This window comes from Cupressus sempervirens, chromosome 11 (assembly GCF_028749045.1).
Source record: "Cupressus sempervirens isolate cs-2001-9-10 chromosome 11, ASM2874904v1, whole genome shotgun sequence".
Lineage (NCBI taxonomy): Eukaryota > Viridiplantae > Streptophyta > Pinopsida > Cupressales > Cupressaceae > Cupressus > Cupressus sempervirens.
Genome location: NC_143128.1, coordinates 820,819,612 through 820,838,296, shown reverse-complemented (window position 1 = coordinate 820,838,296; position 18,685 = coordinate 820,819,612). Strand labels below are relative to the sequence as shown.

Here is an 18,685-nt window from a genome sequence, read left to right as displayed (position 1 = left end):
TTCCACAAGGAACAATTATCACATAATTTAGAAGGCAATGTGCGCCTTAATATTCTACGTGAAGACTGGAAACCTGTACTCAATATCAACACCGCCATTTATGGGTTGTATCATCTTTTTACAGTAAAAAAGAGCTATTGAATTTTTTAGACACTCCATATGATTATTTTGATTAATATCTATAACATATTTGATTATAAGACCCTTTCTAATTAGTAATGGCTATATTGTCAATGAGTAAGGTTTTTTAATTTCAAGGAACAATTTTGATTGTTTGAAATTTAAATCTTATAAAATAACATAATAAGTTTGAATTGGATTTCTATTGGTGTGACCAAAAATTGAAGATATTCAAGTTACTTACCATTATTAATGTGGTTTTTTTGCAACAACCAAATTATGAGGATCCTCTTAACCATGAAGCTTCAACCATATTGAGAGACACTCCAAAGTAGGGATAACTTTAAGAAACCCCTCCCAAGAAAAATATGTAAAATGCTGGCGAATTCAACATTAAATATGCAAGAAAAATTTCTAATCGAGGGTGATTTTTTAATTTGAGGCAAGGGGGAAATTTTTTCTCTATTGGAAAAATTGTTATTTTCCTATCATTTTCCTATCAAAATTTAATAATAACTGTGGCAAATTAAGTTTATTTTTTTGGTATGCAAATAAATGTAGGCGATTTATTTTGTCATTCATAAACATTTTCGTAATGTAAGAGGTGAATTAATTATTTCATATAACACAAAATATTAATATAGTTGGATGATATGTCATTTTCCAAAGAGAGATTATTTAATTTTTTTTGTGAATTTATAGAGTCACAAGGCCCACATGCCAAGTGTACACTGTATGATGTACTTGTAGTATGCCAATCCATTAAGATTCAATTAAAAATGCACCCTTTTTATTGCCAACTTGGTCGTCATCATGTTTAATGTTGTGATTTTTATGGTGAAAGGAATTAATTTGGATCATTGATGTAATATAGATCAATGGCTTTAGCTCTATTTTGGGTCTAATTTTAAACGAAATACCATAAAGTCTAAATCTTCTTGGAATTAGGACATGTGTCCCAAAGACCAAAACATAAAGTAGTTGGTCAAATGGGGATAGTTGGAGACATGTTAGTAAAATAGTAGGCGATGCTCAACCCGAGGGAAAATATTATTTTATTTTATGGGAAAAATAACATTTTCTAATAAGAAAACATTAGGGAAATATAGGTAAATTTTTAAAAATAATTGTGTTATAAATGTAGATTACATTATCGATTGGACTAGGATTTGGACCAATTATGTGTAAACTAATGAGTGATTAGCCTTGGATTTTGACCCAAATTATTTAATATCTCAACAACATGGTTGACCCCATATGTAGGTTTTATTAGCCAAATTATGATTTCCTAAAGAGACGGAATAGCCAATTGGCAAAGAATCACCACTAAAAAAATCAATGCTCCAAAGACATTTGAAGCAAATGTGAGAAGGGCCATGTCAAGGGGTTATGTTGGGTCCACCTATTTCCCAAGGTGCATGTGAGACCTATTATGCATATTGATCCAATCTTTAGATTATAACTTGGAATACTAGATTTCACTCTAGTGATTTTTGGGAGCAAGATTAAAGCAATACTTTCATCTTTTATCTTCAATTTAGCTAAATTATGAATGAGAGAAATGTTCAAAAAAATGTGTTTATATTTTCTTTGGTTTATGTGCTCTCAAAGAAATTATTAGCATGTTACATATGACCAAGAAAAATTAAGAAAGCTTGATTAAAATGATTTTTTGTCCATGTGAGAATGTGATGTTGAACTGTATAATCCTAATCATTGCTTATGATAGACATAATCTTATGTAAAAGAGGCTATGGAGCTTATTTGGCTATTCCAATCATGGTCAATACCTACATATGTATTATGCTACCATTAGTAGAAAGAATCTAAAAATATTTAAGAACTTTTAGTCATAAGCTTTAATGATGATAATGCTTTAGTCATAAGCTTTATTAATATTGTTAAAAATCAATCTTAATTTTTAAATTTGTCAAACATCTATTTGATAATAGGGGTGTGTAAGAAAATCTAGTTTTTTTGATGTGTTTGATATATATTTCTTTTAGAGCTAGTAGGTTGTAAAAATTGGCATTGCGTTGAGGGTTGCATAAGCATATTTCAACATCTGCTGTTTTATGCTTTCTTGGAATTTTGTATGTGCATTTTAGTTAAAATGTGGATTGAAAATTAAATTAAAATGTGGGGAAATTATTTAAAAAGAGATAGAAAATTAGCACTTTTCTCGTGTATAAATTAAATTTCATCATGAGTTTTGTCTTGATATAAATTGCTTATTTAGTTTTTTCTACATTGATATCCACAACAAAACCATTTCACACTGTATATGTATGAGACGATGTGAAACCTTTTTCAGATGCATGCTTGCCAAGGTTTCTAGTCTACATGTAGAATTGGTATGATAGATTTTGTTACTATGATATCAATGATAATAAATAAAGACTAATGTTCCTATGTTAGAAAATGGTGCTAAGAAAAATTAGGCCTTCACCATTTTGGTTGCATGTTTGGTTTAACTCTAATTTCTTTCCCATTTATCAAGTTATGAGTGTTTTTCTAGAGTTTCAGCACCCTAATACATGCTAATATTTGTAGGATGGGAAGGTTGTAGATACACTGGAGGGTGCAAATCCATCAGAATTGGCCAACAAAGTGGCCAAGGGGTTTGGTTCCATAGATATTTCCAAGATAGCTAGTCCTACTAGTCTTGGAATGTCTACTAGTTCAATGGTTATCAAGAAGTGAAACAAATATATAAGTCACCTTAGATTGCTAAAACTGATATAGAGTCTGGTGATGTAGTTAATAGAAAATTGCAACAACTTTTGAATTCCAAACCAGTCATGTTGTTTATGAAAAAGGGACACCCGAGCAGCCATGATGTGGATTTAGTAGAAAGGTTGTGGATGTTTTGAAAATAGAGGGTGTGGAATATGATAGCTTTGACTTTCTAAGTAGTGAAAAAGTGTGGTAGGGCTTGAAGGCATTATCCAACTGTGATATTGCTATCAGGATTTAATTGTGTGGTTTTGAGTCAAACTCATTGACCCATGTTTCATGAGTAGTGATTCAACATGAATCCATCTCTCATGAGAATAAATGGAACACTTAGCACTCATTGGATCTAGGTGATGCTCACAGGGGTGAAGCACTGGGGCTTCCTATAAGGTCACCCATCCTAGTACTAATCCAACTTGAGTGTGCTTAACTACAAAGTTTCCTCCATGGTTAAACCCAAAGCTTGTAACCCCATTTGCAAATCCTTCACCAAATGTTGTGCCTTATGAACCATTCATTAAAAAGCCCCTTAAGCTCATCAATTGATAAGTAGGAGATAATTTCCATAGCAAGTCAAATTGTGATATTGCTATTAGGATTTAACTATGTGATTTTGAGTCAAATTCATTGAACCATTTTTAACCATGGAGGAAACTCCGTAGTTAAGCATGCTCAAGCTGGAGTAATATAGGGATGGGTAACCTCTCGAGAAGTTCTGGTGCTTCACCCCTATGAGCACCACCTAGATCCAATGATGCTAAGTGTTCCATTTATTCTCATGAGAGATGGATTCATGTTGAATCACTACTCATGAAACATGGGTCAATGAGTTTGACTCAAAATCACATAGTTAAATCCTAATAGCAATATCACAATTTAACTTGCTATGGAAATTATCTCCTAATTATCATTATTCAACTAGTTGACCTTTCTACTACTATATTGTAAAGATGAGTGGTGCTAGAACACCTCACACATCCAATTTGGAGAAGGAGACTATGCAGACTTTCAAGACCTCCAAAGTAAATTTGGAGGATGGAAGGTAGAATTAGGGTCAATAGATCAATTGAAGGATCGTAGCACCTATGATGACTTTCAAATAGTACAATGCATTAGCATATTTACAATGTCCTCAAAGGACTACTTTCTATTTTGTAATGTCCTCTTATGGACTAAGAACTTGATTGTTATGGACTAATGATGTCCAAGTTTTAAATTGTGTTTAAGAAGTCTAGGAGGGGTATTAGGAAACTAGGTGAAAAGCTTTAATAATGAGAAAGGCTCTAATGTTTAATAAAGCCATTTTATGTTTTAATTCAATTTTTTAAATCATAATGGCTACTTTAGGAAGTTAGAGGGAATTTTTAACTTTTTATTGTTTTAAGACTAAACTATTCAACTCAACAACGAATGTTGGTTGAATCAGTTTTGAGAATTTAGTCAGAGAATCTTATATATCTCTGTTACCACAGAGAAGGGTGGGGGTGAGTGTATGCGGATTGGAATTGTAACAAATATAAAACTCTTTGTTTCTTGTAATTCCTTCATTCTTAAAAAGTCTCAATTTGATTAATTCAATTTGCTATTGGATTGTTAGGGTTTATTATTCAAAATTAACTATTTTGAATGAAGTTTACATTATTTTGAGTTATTGTTGCATCAGTCACTATTTTACCAATTGTTTTTTTGGTTTAAAATTGTTATTGAAATAGGGGTTAAGGGTAATGTGGACCTTTTGATGATAATGAAGGCTTGATACTCATGGGATGAGTTAATCTAACTTTTATTATGTAATACTAACTATGCATATGCAGGATTGAGTGGGATTTAAGTGATCATAGCCCGAGAATAGTGATAAAAGCATTGAAAATGCATGCTCAAGTATAGAATTAAGCATTCTACCTAAATAAGGGACCTATTTTGTGATAGGGAATATTTTACAATGTTCATTTTATGGTGAATCCTATTGAAATATCTTAATGGAAAGAATGCTTCTGAGGGGGGGGGTGAATCAAAAGTATTAACTTCTTACCTATTTTTCACAAATCCTTAATAACATGATATTGAAATGTACATGCATGCATATCAACATTAAGCAATTATGAAAAACACATGTGCATCACCACATAACACTAGAAATTTTGGTAACCCAGAAACCCTCCAGGAATAAGAAGATAAAACTGGGGTGGGGATGATAACCACAAAATTACTGCAACAATAATGTTTGACGACTTTTGATGATCTACCCTGTTAAAGGCTTGCCTTGTTAAATGCTTTACACTATATCAATAGTGACCTGGTTAAAGGATTTACAAACACTTTACATGAAGTGCTACCCTATTAAAGGATTTAATCACCTATTTAAAGGATCTACAAAATAGCTATTAAGCTAACCTATCACCATAAGGTTTCCTTTCTAATACAATTGCTAGAGAGTATTAGGTGTAATAAACCTGATAGTTTACAATCCTTTGATTGCTGAATACAGGCACTTGACCTGCTTTCTCTGATCTTGATCCTCTGAGATCTGATATTCTTCACTCTGAGAATAGTTTTCCTTACACACCTTCATCCATTCACATATACAATGAGTTTTAGTCTTCCTTATAAAGACATTCAATGACTTAGGGTTAGATGTGGATCTACAATCCATATTGAATCTCTATTTCCTGCTCATTCCTTGCACTTTTATTATTGGTTGTATGCCTTCTCCATTTTTCTTATTGGTTGCATGTAGATTGCATAGGAAATACAAAGATTTGATCTTATCATTTTAATCCTTTGAGATTCATCATATGTCGGCCATGAAAAATGGTTTAGATCTGAATTAGTGAAGTTACAAACTCTTATGTGTAATTTATGTTACTCGGCAGTTACTGATTCTAGATGCTCGACACATGTAACAAACTGGTTTACTCGACTTCTGTTGCATTTCTGTATTGCTTAGCATTGTCTATAACTTGGCACTTGTATGATGCTTGGAACCTAAATTCATTTAGCACTTGATCTTCACTCGGCACCTGATCTCCACTCGACACCTGATCTCCACTCGACACCTAAAGACTACTCGACACCTGAAGATTGCTCGACACTTATTAGATTTCTTGACTCGGCTCCAATGTAGAAAATGGTTAAGTGTTTTTCCACTCAAATGTCAAAACCATTTTGAGACTAACAAATCCATCATCAATTTGTATCAAAAGTGTGGAGAACCAGAAGATTGAGGAAGCCCTTGATTACAAGGGTTTGAGAGCACAATTTGGGGATTTCTAGGTTGCAAAGTGTTGGAGTCTAATGCCTTTTTTAATTAAGCATTTGAAGACATAAGAAAACACTATATAGGAATTAGGTTTGATAGGAGATCATTAGGGGGTCCTTCTTTTGTAAATTGGGTCATTTTTATGCATTAAAACATGGCATTAGCATTGAAAAAGTGTGTTGGTCCAAAGTAACTATATGAAATTATTTGATATGTTTTAGAACATTGAAAAGGGTATCCAAAAATACCATTACCTTTTTAGGTGCCTTGGAAAAAGTTTGAGTTATCTACGATTTTGTTTTGTTGCTGGTCTATTAAACAACCTACTAGGCTTTTTGAATAGTCTAATGAAGAGTTGTGTGGATTGGAGGTATTTGAATTGAATTAGAACCTTAGAAACCTTGAATCTAAATGTTTTAAAGTTTATAAAACTAAATCCTTCAGTTAGGATTCTTGAAGATATTCTTGACAAATTAAATCCTTGAAGTATTTGATATGATTGATAGGCTAGAGTGCCTAAACCTCTGAAATTTGTAACTCGCATTGTGTTTTGAATAGCTACCACACTTCCACTGCATCAACAAGCTACTTGGAGGCTATGATATCACCCTTGAACTATGTTGAAGTGGGGAACTAAAACAAATATTTAAATACCATGGCTTGCTCTTAACTACTCATGAGTTTAGTGAATTAATTACAAAAGCTACTTCTGCTGAACCCAAACCTGATACTACTATCTTAGAGTCCGATAATGGTGGTATAGTGGAATCAACTGGTATACATGAATCATTAAGTTCTTGACTAGCGAACATCATTAATTCCAACCCAATCATGTTATTTATAGAGGGCACTCCTGAAGAGCCACGTTGTGATTTTAGTTAAAAGTCTATTGAAATTCTTAGAGAGGAAGGGCTAGAATTCGGGAGCTTCAACATTTTAGCTAATGAAGAGGTAATGCAAGGTCTTAAAACATATTCTAACTAGTCTAGATATCCATAGTTGTACATAAAAGGTGAGCTTATTGGTGGATCTGATATCATAATAGAAATGCACAAAAGTGGAGAGCTGAAAAAAATTGCCTCAAAAAAAGGAGTACTACCCAAAGAGTCACTCAATGATCAATTGAAAAAACTAGTTAATTCTTCTTCTCTCGTGCTCTTTATGAAAGACACACATGATACCCCTTGATGTGGCTTCAATTAAAAGGTTGTAAATGCTTTGAATGAAAAGGGTTTGGACTTTGGTCATTTTGACATTTTGAGTGATGAAGAAGTCAGTGAAAGCCTAAAGACTTATTCTAATTGGCCAAAATTTCCATAGTTATATCACAAAGGTGAGCTTATTAGGGGATGTGACATTTTTCTAGAAATGCACAAGGTAGGAGAGTGTCAGTTGCATAGAGTCACTATTTTCTAAAGGTTTTTCCTTCAAATGTTTGCCCATTCAGTTATTGAAGTCCTTTACTTGTTGCCCATGTTTTCAACATCTCCCAAAGTGAATAGTTGAAGTAACTAGTGCCCATAGTCATGGTCCCTTCCCTTGAACCACTTTGAACCACTTTGAACCTTAGTTTGAATTAGTTCAAAGCAGTTCAACCAAAATTTTTATACTAACGATCTTTTTTGTAGGTGATGTACATCTTCCCAATGGAGCTTTCTTTTGAATCACTCTGAATCACTTTGAACCTTGGTTCAAAGTAGTTCAAAGTGGTTCAACAGTGGAGGTGTTTGTCCTTTTCAAATCTTGAAGTATGGCCCGCTGTCATCCCGCAAGACTGTTAATGATCTTGTCAGAAGATAATGATAAAAATGACATTTCTATTTCCAAGAAGGGTAGACATCATTATTGAGAAAGTGGAAAATCTTTAGCCGATAAAGTGATTGGATGTTACATTAAGCAATCATTATTGATACATCCACAAAAGAAATCATTAAATAGAAATTCATGCAACAAGGTTTTTGAATGTGAGAAGGTTAACAAGAGGTGATGTGTCATAAATGTCTAATAATCATCCTGTACTTCCGCATGTAAGCACTTTAATTTAAGAAAAACTCATTTAGTTTCCTTTTTAATTATCATGCAAATAATTGAAAGTGTGGAGAATGAATTGTTAAGGGATATAGAGAAAATTATTAATTTCTCAATAGAATACAGGTGAGAATTTAGCAATCTTTGTTTTGTTCTGAATATCTCTATATTTTCCAAGGTTTGTGTGTTCGAAGCCTTGTTGTTTGGTTGCGAATGAGGTCAATTTTGCATTTCTTCGATAATGTCTCGAGCCTATAATGTAGAAAACTAGTCATCTATGATGTAAATTTGTATGGGGTGAAGTTGGAGAATTTACAAACAAATTTTCTTGAATATGCCAATGAAGTGAATAGATATATGGAAGTCTTAACCAGTGGATTGATTGAAGCTGCAACTTTCCCCTTAGCCTTTGTGAGTCCTAAACTCCTACAAATCTTTATTGATCACTATGATGTTAAAAGGAAGGGTATTATAAGAAAAAATGGTAATGCAATACTCACAATCTCAAGAGACACAATCTTTTTTGTGTTGCATTTGCCAGAGAATGCCTTTGCTACATTCTCCTCTATTCAAGCTGAGGCTGAATACCAAGAAACCCCAAATCAATTCTGCAATACCATGGCCAAGAAATGGACTAAAACCATGTACGATGGAGGTTCTAGGATACCCAAGATCATCAAAAAAGATCATCTAAAGCCCCATATCCATGACCTAGTGATGTTATTGCATAGGGTAAAAGGTTCAATTGATGTACTTCTTTTTGAAGAATGGATGTATAGGTATGTAGAAATCATTTTGAAAGGTGAACAATGGATGGATTGGGTAGAGATAATTTCCATTTCAATGAGGTCTCAACTCAGATGTGCTAAGGAATTTTGAGAAGATTTCTATATGGCCTCTTATTTAACTTATTGTATTTCTTATACTTGTGATCTCACTCCTCTTCCCCATGGAATATGGAGTGTGAAAATGATAGTTTTTCATTATTATCCCCTACTATAGAAGGATATGATCTTAAAGGATTTCAAAAAGGTTCATGACTTGCTAATGGAAAAGGTTTATATGTCTTTGAAGGAAGTGCCCATGCCTAGACTATCCCTTGAAGCTCAAAGGTTGATTAAGCAATATGGAAACTACTTTATATTGTTCCCCATTTTCATGTATTTGAGAATTGGTGGGTTTGAAGATGAACCTACAAAGTTACCTCGGTATGCCTTAGATTTTTTTGTTTTGGCCAAAATATGTAGACAATTATTCTCTATTGTAAAGGATAATCTACTGTAGGAAGATTTGGAAACAACCTTCCCTATTAAGTTGGGATCATTGATTTGTAATAACATGGATAGAGCTTCCATTATTAGAAGTAATTTACTTGGGTTCAATCTTGGTTTCTACCATAGTAGGAGGAATTTTGATAGTAAAGGGTATGCGACCCAAATCCTTGGCCTTGAAGTCAACCCATTAACCACTCCATGGTTGGAAGACCTTTGGTGTGATTGCAGGGATGAAGGAGAAGTTCCAGGGAAGGATCATTCAAGACTAACCCTACAAAAAATCAACTCCTTCAAGTTGAAGTTCAAAAAAGAGGGAGTAGTTGATGATGGCTCAGATATAGTTGAACCTGGTTGGGAGGAAGCTAATGAACTAAAGTCCCTAGTATTTGACTGGAGTAAAGATGAAGAGGATGATATCAACCTAAGGGCTAGGCTCATAATGACATTCATAGAAAACTGGTTATAGAGAATAAAAACAAAAATCATCAATGAACCTTCTACAGAGGTGATTTCTTTCCCTGAATCACTTCCATTTGACATCCCACTTTCTCCTATTGTAGGTAATATATTGGGTCAAGATAAACAGAAGAAGTCAGCTCCTCAGTTGAAAACTGTGGCTTCAAGAACAAGATCTCAATCCAAATCTGAATCCTTGAAGCAACATAAAGTTTAGAAAGAGAGAATGTCTACTCAGGGGAAAGATTTGGGTGATGGCCTCAATTTCTTTGACAATGTAGATGGTAATGTTCAATTCATTGAAGTTCTGAAGATAGATCAGCCTATGTTTCTCACTCCTGCTAGGGATGCCTATGCAATGTCCATGAGCCCTACTATTCCTTCTTGGCTAACGAACACAATCAGAAAGAAGAGAAATTTGCAACTAGTGTCTACACCAGTGAAAGACATTGTCACCAAATATGTAGCAAGAGGTTCGAAGAAAAAGAAGCTAAAAATTGATGCCCACCTCACTAAGGACCTAGCAAAAGGAAAAATCACTGCTGAAATAGCTACCTACAAGTAGAAGGAGTCTAGGGATATTGATGATGAAGGGTTTAAGGTAACCTTAGTTGAACTAAGAACTATCAATAGAAGCATCGACAATCATTTCTTCAAATTCTTTGCTGATCATATGCTCATGCAATCTAAAAAAGATAGTAAAAATAGGAAATAATTGAAGGGCATGGTAAAGAAAATGGCTGCATACATTGATTCCTTAATGAACCTTGGAGCTTTACCAATTGTTTAGGTTTCATAGCCAATTGACCCCCATTTGGTAGGAAGTCAACAATTGATGAAGAAAATGCAGAAGGGAAAATTGTTAGCCAATGCTATGAGGATTTGGGTAGACATCATAATAAAGGAAGGTAGTAAGTTCATCTCTAAGTTTACTAGCATTTACACTGAGGGAGAGACATTGATGGGAGAAATTCAGAGCTTGATTCTAGTTTGGGAAACAAAACTAGGTCGATGTCAAGCAATCATTTTTTAGGTAGTAGAGGTTGAATGGTTTGGGGTCTTGAAGTTCTTAAATGAGAATTCGATGAAAAATGTGGATCCTTGTATTCTATTTATTTTGAAGAAAAATATGGGCTAGAAAGAAGTAGTCTACAAGGAAACCATCAAGGAAGTGCAAGGTATTGAATGTAAGATCACAGAGATGCACAAGGAGCTCTTAAAGGATATGAAGATTGTGAACCCCACAAGAATCTTGCTATTTGATGAAGGGAACATGTACATCAAGATGCTAATCAAGAGCTTCAATGAAGCTATGGAACAAATTAGGGATAGTGAATCACCAAGTGCCGATGACTTCACTACGTTGGCAAGTGTTGAATCAATGTTGCATCTTAATAAGAACTTGATGCCACATCAAAGTTTGAAAGTAAAGGAATACAAGTGGTTGAAAGATGCATGTAGGGCCTCATTGCTGAGTCTAAAGAACCCTCACTCCCAAATGACACAAGAGTTTATGAGTGCATTTTGTAGCTGGAAGCTGGTACGTCAGACTGTTGGTGAGGAGGAGAAAACTAGTGAAGAGGCCCAAACAAAACCATTGATTTAGTTACTTTTTGGCACTTCTTTTAGATAATTGCTTTTCATTTTGTAAATATTTCTTGTATCATCTAAAATGACTAGGTTTTGATGGAGGCCTTTTGGATTTTGAAAAACTATAAATGCTGGAGCATTGAACTAGTTTGGGTTTAGCATAGATAGCTAGAAGGTAGATCGTAGTAGAAAAACTCTGTTAAAGTAGATAGTTTAAAGCTGTAATCAATGATGTTATATGGATTTTTGGCTTTCAAATGACTGTGTGCATGGAAAGGTTTAATTTACATATATAAATCACCTTAGATTCTACTTTGGAACTCGGTGTTCAGAGTGTTCAATCATCGTTACTTTGTGAATGTTGATTTGATGATTTGAGATCTTTACTGTTGTTCACTTTGTAATATTATTTTAGTTCAAATGTTTGAATAATTTATGTTAGTTTTTGGTATAATTCATTCTTTGAAGTAGGTTTGAGTAAGTTCAAATGGATGTTTCTTTGAGAAAGTTGTATTAATATTCACCTCACTGCCTAAGAGTAGTCGAGAGATCCTTATGCACTTTTAGGTAAAAGTGTAAAGACAATCTTAAATTCATTGCAAATATGATAAAGGAGCTATACCTTTAGAAATTCAGAGAGAAAGTTAAATAACATGAGACTTTCTCAAATGTTTTGAGCATTTCTTGTACTTTCATAATTTTGGGCATAGAGGAAACTTGGTAAATTGGTTGAAAGGACAATCTATTTAGCAACAGAGAGGTAAAGTCATCCTTGATAGAATAGAACCAATATGTAAAAGGGGATAAAAATTCTAAACACAAGTTTATCTGGTTTTTTCCTTTTGGCTTTTTGGTACTATTGTATGGATTCATCCTTTATTAGCTTTTCCAGAGAGAGATTAGGATTCTATGAATGGCGACTCAAGTTTTTGAATTGTTAAAGGAAGTGTATAATATTTAACTCATCTCAACAACTTCTGCAATTCTTTGTTGCATTATAACGCTAAATATTGGTAAAGGTGCAAATCAAGACATTAATTTTATTTTCTTTACATTTTGACTCGTAAGACCTTATTTTTGATTGCGTAGCTTTCAAGTTGCTTCTGTTCTATTAATTGGGTCTCCTTTCAATGTTGACTATCATATTTCGTGGCTAATATGGCAGATGCTATTATAGGGATTCTTGAGAAATCAACATGCAAAACTTATTAATATATTGTCTCATGTCTTCTTATTGTTGAGCTTAGAACTATTGGTACTTGTGTTTGTGAGTGTTTCTTTCCTTGGAATTAAATGGAGAGGAGCATGCTGCCATATGTGTTTCTACCTGGTCTAATATTTACTGCAATAATTAAAGGAAGACAATTTTTTTGCATGAACATGTGGAATTGAAACAATATTTAACTACACTATTTTTTATTGTATGCCCACTATGTGGCAAAGACATTGAATTAGATTTGGTAAGTTTGATGCTTATTGTTTTGGACACACCACAAGATATGTGATTTGCACTAAAATCAATCAAGCACACCTAGTTCCAAGACCATATGAAGACTGCAATATGAGGGTAGATGTGAATGCCAAAGATTGTGGTGTAAGAATGTTGTTAGAAATGAATTTTTTTTAACATGCCCATAAAAATACTTAAAATATAGTAAAATATGGGCTTTGTTGAATAAAATTTTAACTAGTCAAACATTAATATTCTACAACTGTAGGTAGAATAAATTTTTTGTTGAAGAGGATAACCATTGTGAATTATGTTGTTATCCATTGGTGTTGGGAGCTCTAATCTAGGGAGCATGAATAATCAAGCTCATTTGGTTTAGTGTTAAGATAGAGATATCCATTTCACCAAAATTAGTTGGGCCGGTATGATCTAGTATTGTCTTTTTAGTGTTAGAGCCTTTCCATTTGACAATATAATAATATTTAACTCTTGCTAATCTTTCCATAGAATTTGAGATTAGAAAACACAAGGACATAGAAATAACACGATCAATGGTTAGATGTTACTAATTATGTGTTCCTTTACAAAGTGTAGACAATAGTTGATTGCAAGAAATTCATAGTAAAGACTGACCACAATAGTAAAAATTCTTCCTAAGACAAAAAAGTCTAAGACTTAAATAATAGACAACAAAAATTGGTGCATAAATTGAAAGCATTCAAATTCAGTATTGAATACATATAAGGCTAAAATGATGTTATAATAAATACCTCGTCAAAAACATTCGGCTTGTCTGAGTATCGACAAACACCGAAGAAGATCAATTGCATAAACCTTGTTGGAATTTGTCAAAATAGATAGATTCTTCCTACACTAATCAATCACTACAAAATTAGCCTTACAAAACTATATAAGCTTTACAAAACTATACCCATGTTAAATGGTAGGGGTTTGGACGTATAGTTTTGATGCAAAGTGCTGGATCAATAATGTAGGATTAGGTTCCCATCAAGATTTTGAGAATTTAAAAAGGCCTTGACTCAAGATAATGAGGGAAAATAATTTTTTTTCAATGTGATGAAAATATCTACAAAATATTTGTACACAATACAATTTTCCCATGATCCAAACAAAGAGAGTGGATAGATTATAAAAGATGCAGTTAATAAACAATATTTTCTCACCTTATCATGCATCTTAAAATCGATAATATAAACACATTCTCCTGAAAGAGCACATTTTTATAAAACTAGAATAAAAAAATGTAATCATAAAAGGAGAAACAATTATGTGGAAGATGAACACATGGGGAGAAGATTCTTCTTATAAGACTAACGAAAAACTCTCAATTATTAGGTACATCTAAGTTCTTGAGGAAGAAATTCACTAAAATTTTTGTCTTGATCATAACAACAAGGATTATCCATTTCTTCTTCAAAGATTCTATCATGAATTATTCATTTCTTTCTCAAAAATTCTATTTCTGAATTATCCATTAATTGTTGCCAAGATTTTCCTTACTTTATTATTGGGAAACTAATTCTGCATCATTTTCTTCTAACCATTAACACTTTTAGACACTTATGATCATCACTTGCCTCTCACTGCAATGCCTAGATTTATTATTTCTGTTGATTTAGTGTTTGTGTGAAGGGTCTACTGGGCCTAGAAGGACATTTGAAGTAAATTGACTCCATATCACAAATTTTTTGAGTTCATATTTTAACTTGATCTTGCATTGACATACTAATAGAAAATGATTTCTAATTTATTTTTAGTTCTATTAAAGCAAAGCATATGTATTATTGCTATGCAAGTTTATAAACCTTCAAGAATATTTCAAGCCTAATCTCAAAAGAACCTATTGAAGTAAACATAGAGTATAATGTCACATGAGTAGACATGAGAATCATCTTTATGGACTATCACATGTCCCCTCCCCTTGTAGAAGTGGATGTGTGCTACTACCTATTTCAAGGAAAATACAAATTCATAATTCAAATTCAATTCTAAACCTATTGGTTTATCAGTGCCTTCTATTGGAAATTATTATGCAATATGTTAAAGATAACTTTCATGATTCTTTCACTAGGGAAGTGATTAGTGTATGCATGAATTGTGGCCTATACTAACACACACACTTCAATATAGTCATTGTATGTGGATTCATCCTGGAATGAACATGAGATTGTTCACCCAAGAATAGTCCTACAAGCTGACTTGTTGCCTTCTATCTAAAGGGATTTTTCTTATTATATATCCTTAGATTCAAGGTGTAATCAACTAGACCCTCTAAGAATGAAGGATTTAAAAAAATGCAATTAATCTATGTGATATGTAATTACTCTATATGAAAGATGCAATTAATCTAAGAACATGTAAATCAAACTAGATTAACCATATGCATTTTAAGAACTAGATGAGATTAAGCTAAAAGTTTGAATGTATGAAAATGTGTGAGCAAAAGTGAGTATGAAATTCAATAGCAATTCGATAGAAACAAGATTCAACCCCCCAAATGAAGAAATGAGGGTCTCTTAAATAGATTTTCCTGAAATACTCCAACGGTTGAGATTGATTTCAATCAACAGTCAGGATTGAAGATGAGGTTTAGTTAAGGTGGAAGATTCCCAAATTAGAGAGAGTTAACTAGCTCAAATCTGAGTGTAAGAGTTAGTCAGCTCAGATAAACTTTAATGTGAGAGTAAGTGATTTGGGTCACTTCTAATTTGATCAACAGTGAACTAAGACTTTCCATTTTTGAATTGAAGAGAAAATTAGGAGAGATATTTAATTTAATAAAATGAGATATGCTCTCATAAATATATTTTCTATTTAATTAAATAATTTGATTTAACTAATTAGAGATACTTTTCTATTTAATTAAATAACTTTATTTAATTAATTAGGAATAACTTCCTATTTAATTAAATAACTTTGCTTAATTAATTAGAAGTAGCTTCTCCATTTAATTAAATAATTTCATTTAATTAATTAGAAATACCTTCCCCATTTAATTAAATAATTCCTTTTAATTAATTGAGATAGGCATATTTATTAAATTAAATAAATTTAATCCTGTAGTACATTAGCCTTAGGTGACGATTTAATTTAATTAAAGTATAAATACTTAATAATTAAATTAAATCTTAATCAATAGGTTTAATGTGACTAATATGAGTCAATATTATAAGAATTAAATAAAGAGTTTGATTAATGCAGATTAGGGTTTCAAGCATTTGACAATTAAGTCAAGTAGCGAGTAGCAGAATAAGAATTGCCTATTAGAATAGGTCTTGGGATTGGTCATAATAGACCAGAATTGGTATCATGCTAAATGAGCCAATTTTGGGGTATTACATTTTGCCCCTCTTTGAATGAATGTTCGAGCAGCACGTTCAATTCAAAGAAAATCAGAAAGCATGATGCAAGGATCAATAAATGAGATTGGTTCCGAAATTGATGATACAAAGACCAATTGATAAGCTTTTAAGGACCATCTCTAGAATAGAGCTTAATCCCACGGAATCCAAGTAGAATACCTAGATAGCCAAAATTGATAAGCATTTTAAAGGTTTCCTTCAGAACAAAGTTTAACCTTTAAGGATCCAAATAGAACGTCTAGATACCCAAAATTGATAAGCATTTAAAAGATCATCTCCTAAACAAAGCTTAACCTTTAAGGATATAGATAGAACACCTAGATACCTGAGAGTGGTAAGAATTTAAAAGATTATCTCCTAAATGAAGCTTAACCTTTAAGGATCCAAACAGAATGTCTAGATACCCAAAATTGATAAGCATTTAAAAGATCATCTCCATAACAAAGCTTAACCTTTAAGGATCCGGATAGAACACCTAGATACCTTAGATCAATAGCATTTAAAAGATTATCTCCAAAATGGAGCTTAATCTTTAAGGATCGAAATAGAACATCTAGATACCTGAGAGTAATAACATTTAAAAGATTGTCTCTAGAATGGAGCTTAATCTTTAAGGATCCAGATAGAACACCTAGATACCTGAAATTGATAAGCATTTAAAAGATTATCTCCAAAATAGAGCTTAATCTTTAAGGATCCAGATAGAACACCTAGATACCTGAGAGTGATATATGAGTCAAAGGACCATCCCTAGGACGAGGCTTGATCCTCAAGAGTCAAGGTTTAGATTGTCCCGATACCTGTATTCAACTGATGACAAGATGAAATAGATAACAAGATGTTAGAAGGAGGGAAATAAGATGCCCTGAGTGATGAGATACCCCAAGTGATAAGGACATCATATGGGAACAAGATGCCTTGAGCAATAAGGATATGAGATTGATTTGAATTTCAAGTTCAATGATGTAATCATCCTGCCCTCTTGGGAGAAAAATTGAAAGATGACACACTAGAAATATGATGTCAAGAAATATCTTGAGATATATAGAAGAAATCCAAGATTCAATAGAATATAGAAGAGATTAGAAGAAGATTCAGAGTTAATTTGCAATGATTTGAGGTTTTGAAGACCAAGTTTGACCAAAAGTTGACCAGTTTATTTGGACTGCACAAGTGTTCGATCGCGTCGGTTCCAACATTTCAAAATGCATTTTTGAGGCACTGAGGTGTGTCAAATTTTGAATTTGATCCCAAATATGGATTTAGAATGGTCAAAATAGCCAGGGGTGTGATTTTTGTGCAAATCGAAGCACTTTGAAAAATTAGGTCAACAACTATATAAGGGCCCAAGGGGTCATTTCCAATTTATTTGTACTTTTTTGTCCTTTAGTGAATTGAGCTCTAAGAGAGACATGGTAGTGAACGTGAGATATCATCATTTTGAGCACTCCAGATGACATAGCCGGTTAGCAGACTATGGACCACCAGTGAGTCATCAATTTCTCACCTTTTTACTTTTACTTTTATGTAGTTTGAGGTCATTTATTGCAAGTTTTAGGGCTGTCCAATTAGTCTTTTCACAAGACTATCCTTTCTCATGCAAAGAAATAGGGTGCATTGTTTCTTCGTATGCATCGATGAGGTTTCTTGCACAGGACATACCCACCTCTCGTGCGAAGAACAAGATTCTTCATGCGTGAAAACTTCATTTCTCGTGCGACAAAGAGATTATTCATGTGAAGGAGAGAAACTTTGTGCGAGATCCTAAAATCTTCGCATGAGATTTGAAGATCTTTGCGTGAGAACCTATGATAGTGTAGTTTGAAATTTTCAATTTTGTACATAAAATCTACATTTTTATTAGCTTTGTTCTGCCATTTCATTCTAGTACTGATCGTTTGCTTTTCATTGTTGGTTATGTGTGCAGGTTGTCTTTGGTGATGTGTCATTCAGATCACACTACCCGACTTACGACCTTTACTTCAGAGTCTTGATGTCGCTGACCTGGCACACACTGTAAGATTGGCCCTGTCCTCTCTATGTCAAATCCTAGTCGTGATGGTGAATCATATCTTACTCATAGCTTTGGTGGAGCATTTCCATTTGGAGATGAACACCTTCCATCTACTAATGGGGGAGATGATGATCACCCCAAAGGACATCTAGAGGATATTGTAGATTGCTTTTCACAGTGCCTGAATTGTTAATGATATGGGGCCCTGAGTAGGTACGAAGGCACTTTCTGTCATGTTTGGAAGGGAGCTGCAGAGAGGTCGAGCCATCAGTTGGGATGAGCTGATGCATACATATGGACAAACACACAGACTGACATCTATGCTAGCAATCTTTTTGAGCTATTTTTTGATGCTTGATAGAGGAAAACATAGGC

General features: G+C 33.4%; 1 pseudogene; it reads left to right on the top strand.

Annotated features, from left to right (window-relative positions):
• The first annotated feature begins 218 nt into the window (after positions 1–218).
• On the top strand, positions 219–7,531 carry LOC149532070 (monothiol glutaredoxin-S11 pseudogene; annotated as a pseudogene).
• The last annotated feature ends 11,154 nt before the right edge of the window (positions 7,532–18,685 follow it).